This window comes from Panthera tigris, chromosome A1, assembly GCF_018350195.1.
Source record: "Panthera tigris isolate Pti1 chromosome A1, P.tigris_Pti1_mat1.1, whole genome shotgun sequence".
Classification (NCBI taxonomy): domain Eukaryota; kingdom Metazoa; phylum Chordata; class Mammalia; order Carnivora; family Felidae; genus Panthera; species Panthera tigris.
Window position 1 is genome coordinate 142,531,256 of NC_056660.1, and position 7,690 is coordinate 142,538,945.

Consider the following 7,690-nt stretch of genomic DNA (forward strand, 5'->3'; position numbering starts at 1 on the left):
TTGGAGCCTGGAGCCTGCTTGGGATTCTCTCTCTCCCTCTCTCTCTCTCTGCCTGTCTTCTGCTCATGCTTTCTCTCTGTCTCAAAATAAATAGCCATGAAAAAAAAATAGTCTTTTAAAAATGAAAAACAGTACAAGAAACTTACTCTTCTCGCTACACTCACTTGGATTTTCTTTCATGTACAAGAGAAGGATGCTCAGCTGGTCCCGTGAGGAGCGTGCCAGTAAGAAGAGGCAGAAATGCCCCCCGGTGTGGCAAGCTGGAGGTCCCTGGTTAGCTTGGAGAGAGCGATTTTGGTGGAGCAGGCAGGGCAGAAGCCACAATGGAGGAATCTGAAGAGCAAGTGGAAAGTTAGGAAGTGGAGCAAATTCACGAAGACACCATTTTTTTCAGAGTTTTTCGGTGAAAAAGAAGAAATCAACTGATAGGTCTGAGGATTAAAGGTAAACCTTAAAGTAAGAGACACGACAGCGTACTTGTATGCTAATTTAAAAAAAAAAACAGTACGAGAGGGGCACGTGGGTGGCTCAGTCCGTTGAGCATCAGACTCTTGATTTCGGCTCGGGTCGTGATCTCACAGTTAGTAGGATCAAGCCCCACATCGGGCTCTGTGCTGACAACATGGAGCCTGCTTGGGATTCTCTCTCTGCCTCTCTGCCTCTCTCTCGCACTCAAAATTAATAAAGTTAAAAAAAAAAGTAAATAAAAATTAAGATGATTCGAAATAGCTGTCCTATCCCTGGTTCTTAGGTAAGTAAAAGACCACATTTATAATTAATAAAGAGAAAATGGAGGAGAAAATAAATTAGCCAGTCCAGGTGCCCCAAATACCTGTGGCCCCAATGACGGTAATGATTTCAAATCACAGGATTAGAGGAGGTGAAGTGAAAAGTACCCACCTCAATTCTCCATGGTTGTTATCCAACGCACATGAAAAAAGCCAGAGATCTATTCTGGTCATTAATGGATTTTCTAGAAGAAGTTTCAGTTCTTCTCCCACAGCATCTTCCGTGATTTCTTGTATCACTAGTACACTTATCTGATTAGTCCACATTTAAGGTCAGAAACTTTCATCATCCACTTGCTCAACATGTCACTTTGTCTGTCATTCAGCAAGATTTGCTGCACGCTGATGGTATGTCCTTGTGGGTATACAGATATCCTCCATGTGAGGGGGTAGAGATAGGTTGCAAAGAAGACCAAGTCTCTGCCCTCACAGTGCTCAGTGGTGGGAGGTGTTGGGCACCAGTGTGACTTGTCCACGCTGCCCATCATGTCTGACACACAAAAGGTTTTCGCTGCAGCCACAACACAGCATGACCACCAGGGCAAGAAAAGGGGCACAGAAAACAGTATCTCTGGGAAGGGCGGGTCTCACCACTGCTGACACCTCTGGGAGGTGCTATTGTGTGGCAATCTGGGAGTCCCCGGGTGGAAGCAGGGTGTGCGGATGCTTCTTCTTCAGCTTAGGGAGTGGGGAGCTTCTCTCTAACAACCCGAAGTCTTCTTCCTGAAGTTTCCACCCTAATCATTCTGCCAAATTCTGCAACTTCTATTCTGGGGAATCTGCATGAAGAACACAACATGTCACCAGTACAGCAAGCAATGCAAAGGTCCAAGACCACTGGTAACTACATGGCTGTCATCTCTGCGCCCCCCCCCCCCAAACCAACACCAGCATTGAGGGTGCTGCTGGGATACCACTGGGAAAGAGCGGCACGACCCCCAAGGAATCCTCAGCCGCCTGTACCCCAGCTCCTGCCCAGGCACCTATGGGCCAGATGCGAGAGGAGAGGGTTGAGGACACCGAGACCTGGGCCTGCCAAACTCTAGTTTAAAACTAGAGCCATGTGGGACTGTTAGTGGAGCTTCCAGAAAGGTCTCATTTACTTTCTGGCAGTGGCTACTTCACTGGAAGAATCGGATTCAACTTCAAGAATCCGCCATGATGAATGTTCTCTCTGTTTAAAATATCTGCTATTTCAATAGCCATCAAGGAAAAATATATGAAGAGTGAAAAGAGCAATAATGACCAAGAGGCATTTCCCAATCACAAAGATTGTTCCTATCCCAGAAATACTTTTATTTTACTTTTATAAATGCAAATGAGAACGGAAATTTAACACGGTCGCTTCCACCATGGAACAGGCTTTTGTAAGTGCTGCCAAGTTCTACGATAATCATAAATGCCTCTCATTCATTCCCAAGCTGAGGTCTGATCCTTATGTTTCCTCATAGGAGGTCAGAACTGACTCTCTGCTGCCTTTCTTCCAGCTAGAATCCAACCATTTTGCAACTTTCGTTCTTAAAAAAAGTACCGCACACTGAAGTCGATCTTGGGTTTCGGACCTAGTTTTTGACAGCCAGGGATCTTGGGTTGCAGTTTCTCAGCAAGTCAGAGCCAACATTAAGGAAGCAGAGACACCTGGGAAGACAGTAATTGATAGTCCTGCCCTGGCTGTGTGAGCCTATGCCAGTCACTAACCTTCTCTGGACTTCCGTTTCCTCCTTTGGGATGTTGGCCAGGACGATCTCTCAAGTTCTTTCTAACATCCTGTGATTTCTCACATCCTGTGATTCTGTAAGTGGAGCCAACTAAAATAGGTCGCTCCAGGTGGCCTATAAAGGAAGAATGTGGCCTACAGCTTTCTAGTTTCAAAAAAGTGGAACGGAATCTCCCCAGGTGGACACATACCACCTCAGGCGGAGGGAAGGAAAATCGGTCTTAAGAAGCCTGACATGCTAAAAAGACAGGAGACCTGGCCTTTGTTTGCTGAGCCAGCTGGCTCTCAGGAATCTGCACAAGGCTGGAGAAAGAGCAGGCTGGCTCATCCAGCCCAGGGCCCTGCTAAGTCCTCAAGGCAGTCCTTTGTCTGAGGCTCACCGGAAACCAGAAGGTAAAATTTTTGCACTACAAATTCATATGCGCTGCCCAGAAATTAAAGGGCTTTCCGGAATGTTTAAGATTATTAACCCTTTTGTGATGTCATAGCCCCACAAAACTTCTCCGTTGCCCAGTAATTATTTTCTTCAAGCCTCAGATTTAACAGTCAAGAGCTTACAAAAATTTTTCCTCAGTACCCTCGAGAAATGGTTTACATATAAGTTCTGTCCGTTTAAAGTGTGCAATTTGATGAATGTTGGCAGTTGTGGACACCCATGAAACTACCATCCTAGTCACAGCACAGAACATCTCGTTCACCACCAAAAGAGCCCTTGTCTTCTGCCGTCCACAGGCAGCAAGTGAAATGCTTTTTGTCACTATAATAGTTTGCATTCTCTAGAATTTTACATAAATGGACTCATACAGCCTGTATCCTTGTGTCTGGCTTCTTTCATTCAGCAGAATGAGATTCATTCATGTTGCATGTATCAGTAGTTTGTTCCTTTTTATTGCGAAATAGTAGTATATTGTATGGATACACTACATGTTGTTTATTCATTCATCTGTTAATGGGCATTTAGGTTGCTTCCAGTTTGGGGCTATTGTGAGTAAATATTCATGTGCAAGTTCAGCGAAGGAAACCATCAACAAAATGAAAACATAACATACTGAACGGGAGAAAATATTTGCAAATGACATATCTGATAAAGAATTAACATCCAAAATATATAAAGAACTTACACAACTCAACACTAACCCCCCTGCCCCAAATAATTCAATTAAAAATGGGCAAAGGACCTGAATACACATTTTTCTAAAGAAGATATACAGATGGCCAACAGACACATGAAAAACATGTCCAACATCAGTAATTATCAAGGAAATACAAACGAAAACCCTAATACGTTATCACTTCACACTTTCAGAATGGCTAAAATCAAAAACACAAGAAACAACAAGTGTTGGCAAGAAAGAGGAGGAAAAGGAACCCCTGTGCACTGTTGGTGGGAATGTAAGTTGGTGCAGCCACTGTGGAAGACGGTATGGAGGTCCCTCAAGAAATTAAAAATGGAAATACCCATGATCCAGTAATTCCACTGAGGTATTTACCCAAAGACTACAATAACACTAATCTGAAAAGATATATGCACCCTATCATTGCAACATTTACTATATCCAACCCACATGGAAGCAACCCAAGTGTCCACCAATAGATGAATGGATAAAGATATGGCGCGCACACACACACACACACACACACACACACTCATTCACATACACGCAATAGAATATTGTGCAGCCATAACAAAGGATGAGATCTTGCCATTTGAGACAACGTGGACGGACCTCGGGGGTATTATACTAAGTGAAATAAGTCAAAGAAAAATACCGTATGATTTCACTTATATATGGACTCTAAAACACAAATGAACAAAAAGCAGAAACAAACCCATAAAAACAGAGAATAAACTGAGTGGTAGCCAGAAGGTGAGGGTGAGGGATGAAGAAAATGGATGAAGGGAAGTGGGAGATACAGGCTTACAGCTATGAAATAAGTCACGAGAGCAAATGGCACAGCATAGGGAATGTAGTCGATGATACTGTAATGGCGTGGTGACATATGCTGGATACACTTGGGGTGAGCACAGCATTGACGTACAGACTTGTTGAATCACTATGTTGTACAACTGAAAGTAATGTAGTTGTGTTAACTGTACTTCAATAAAAAAGTGAATAGATAATATTAACCTAAAGATTCATGTGCAAGTCTTTGGACATGTTTTTATTTCTCTGGAGTCAATAGCTAGAAGAAAGGCTAGAACATAAGTGTATGTTTAAGGAAAGTTCACAAAATTTTGAGACAACAATAAGTGATTGCCAAGTGCCCCTTAGCCCTCAGATGAGAGAAACTTCCCAGTTACTTTAAAGGCATTGGTTCTTAACTCAGTCCTTCTCTTTATGTATTGAATATTCTAGAGATGGAAGAAGAGGTTGGAATAGGTCATAGATCCTATCCCTCATCTGGAGAGGAGGACCTTGAGGCCTGAGGAGATAAAGGCGCCCACCAAAAACAGAGCTGCAAGGTAGGGTAAAGATTCTGGCAAATCACAAGTGTCAAGAACACTACAGGGCAAACACGAGAACACAGGGTTCTTCACAGAAGGAAATGTCGAGAAGAGCTGCACAGCTGGGAGCTGGCTCACAATGTTAGGCTTGTGGACTGTCAGTTAGAAAAGATCTATGGAGTGCCTGGGTGGCTCAGTCGGTTTAAGTATCTGACTTTGGCTCAGATCATGACCTTATGGTTCGTGGGTTCGAGCCCTGTGTCGGGCTCTGTGCCAACAGCTCGGAGCTTGGAGCCTGCTTCATATTCTGTGTCTCCCTCTCTCTGCTCCTCTACAACTCATGTTCTCTCTCTTTCAAAAATAAATAAATATTTTTAAAAATTTTTCAGAAATGATCTAGTCATCTACACTGGATGACATAGTTTCTCTACCTAGAATCCGGTGGGAAAAAATAGTGTTTAGCATAAGCTTCTGACAAAACCCCTCAAGTCCCTGGGACTTAACAGACATTTGCAGACACTCCCCCTGAGGCCAGCACTGCACATTCAAAGGGCTGGTCCTTCTGGAGGAGGAGCAAATCAGCACCTCTGTGGATGCAATCTCACACCTTTACCAAATGCAAAGCTACTTGGCAGTTTTTCATTTTGATGAAACTTCGCTTGAATTCATTCAAGAAGAATCCAGTGTGGAAATACTTGTTCCCTTTCTCAGTCTTGTTTGCAATAAAACAATAGAATAGAATCATTAACTGACCACATCTCTTTCTTAATCCAAAACATAAGCAAAACAAAATTCTAATTAAAATATCAATTCATGGGGGCACTTGGGGGGCTCAGTTCAGGGAGAATGCAACTCCCAATATTGGGGTTATGAATTCAAGGTCCACACTGGATGTAGAGGTTACTTAAATCAATAAAATTTTTAAAAATCAATTCATGTTTGCTTTCCATTGTCAATATTATTATGCATGACTCTTTTTATCTATAGTACTTTTAAAAATTTTTAATTGTTTTTAAATTTACATCCAAATTAGTTAGCATATAGTGCAACAATGATTTCAGGAATAGATTCCTTAGTGCCCCTTACCCATTTAGCCCACCCCCCCCCCACAACCCCTCCCATAACCCTCAGTTTGTTCTCCATATTTATGAGTCTCTTCTGTTCTGTCCCCCTCCCTGTTTTTATATTATTTGTTTCCCTTCCCTTATGTTCAGCTGTTTTGTCTCTTCAAGTCCTCATATGAGTGAAGTCATATATTTGTCTTTCTCTAATTTCACTTAGCATAATACCCTCCAGTTCCATCCACGTAGTTGCAAATGGCAAGATTTCATTCTTTTTGATTGCCAAATAATACTCCATTATATATATATACATATATATATACACACACACACACACACATATATATATACATATATATATATATGTATATATATATATATATATATATATATATATGTATATATACACACACACACCACATTTTCTTTCTCCATTCATCCATCGATGGACATTTGGGCTCTTTCCATACTTTGGCTATTGTTGATAGTGCTGCTATAAACATGGGGGTGCACGTGTCCCTTCGAAACAGTACACCTGTATGCCTTGGATAAATGCCTGGCAGTGCAATTGCTGGGTCATAGGGTAGTTCTAGTTTTAGTTTTTTGTTTTTGTTTTTTTTCTGTTTTTAGTTTTTTGAGGAACCTCCATGTTTTCCAGAGTGGCTGCACCAGCTTGCATTCCCATATGCACGACTCTTAGAAGGATATTTATCAGATCTTCTTCAGCAGTAACAGCAAAGCTTATTTTAGATGGGACACTACTGACACTAAGTGTTGCAATCAACACTGCAATCAGGTAAGTCAGAAAAGGCATACTTAAAGGAAAAATGTCATTAGAAAGAACTCAACTCAACGGCAAATAAAATTATTTTTATTCCTCTCAGAAAAAAAAAAAAAAACTTTGAGAAGAGAATTTATTATACAAAAAGAATATACTGGTCAAGTGTTTCTTGGTGTGACCATTTTTCACAAAGTGAAAAGAATTGGAATGGAATTTTAGGATCCTTTGTACCACATAATGAAGAGGAAGAAATAAAAGCTTATTGAAAATGTTATCTTTACCACATTTACAAATTTGTCAGTTTTCTCAAAGGAATCCCGGGCTATTCAGAGAAGACAAAAGCCCTCACCATTATTGCAGTGGGTTTTACAGCTTGAAGATTAAATTGAATTTCAGAAGTGGTTCTGTGGCTTCCCTATTTGTTCCATGCTGCTTGTCTTTGAGGAACCCAACATCTTGTGGCCCCAAAATTACACTGCCTGCTTTCGGCCTGCAACAAAAACTATCTCAGTATTGAGGTAGGGATGGAACCAAAATCTCCATTTTGATATCTGTGGATTCCAGCAAGGCCGAGGTGGAAGGGAGTTCTTTACTGGAGAATGTATATGGGGAAGGCTAAGAAGGTTCTGTAGGTAGAGGAATGGGGGTATGTCAGCAGCTTCATCTTTATCGACCCCTTCTTTATTTGATCCAATTCCAACAAACCTTGGATCTCTTTCCAGACAGACAGGCACAGGAGGACTCCTTTTGGGGAGCACCAAGTACTATCATTACTGTCAGCACTTTGAACTTCCTGAACCCCAGGTTTTGGTTTTCTAAACCTTATCCCCGAGGTTCTTGAGTGCACATGAATTAGCCTACCTCGGCACAATGGCAGATTGTACTTTGAATGTAGTT

General features: G+C 41.6%; 1 long non-coding RNA gene across 1 annotated transcript; it reads right to left on the minus strand.

The window, feature by feature from the left end:
* Positions 1 to 37: 37 nt before the first annotated feature.
* LOC122239482 lies at positions 38 to 2,929 on the minus strand. Its single transcript, XR_006218670.1, has 4 exons — positions 2,487 to 2,929; positions 901 to 1,567; positions 165 to 333; positions 38 to 76 (listed from the first exon to the last, which is right to left on the minus strand). It is a non-coding gene; the product is annotated as an uncharacterized LOC122239482 (long non-coding RNA).
* Between the last annotated feature and the right edge of the window lie 4,761 nt (positions 2,930 to 7,690).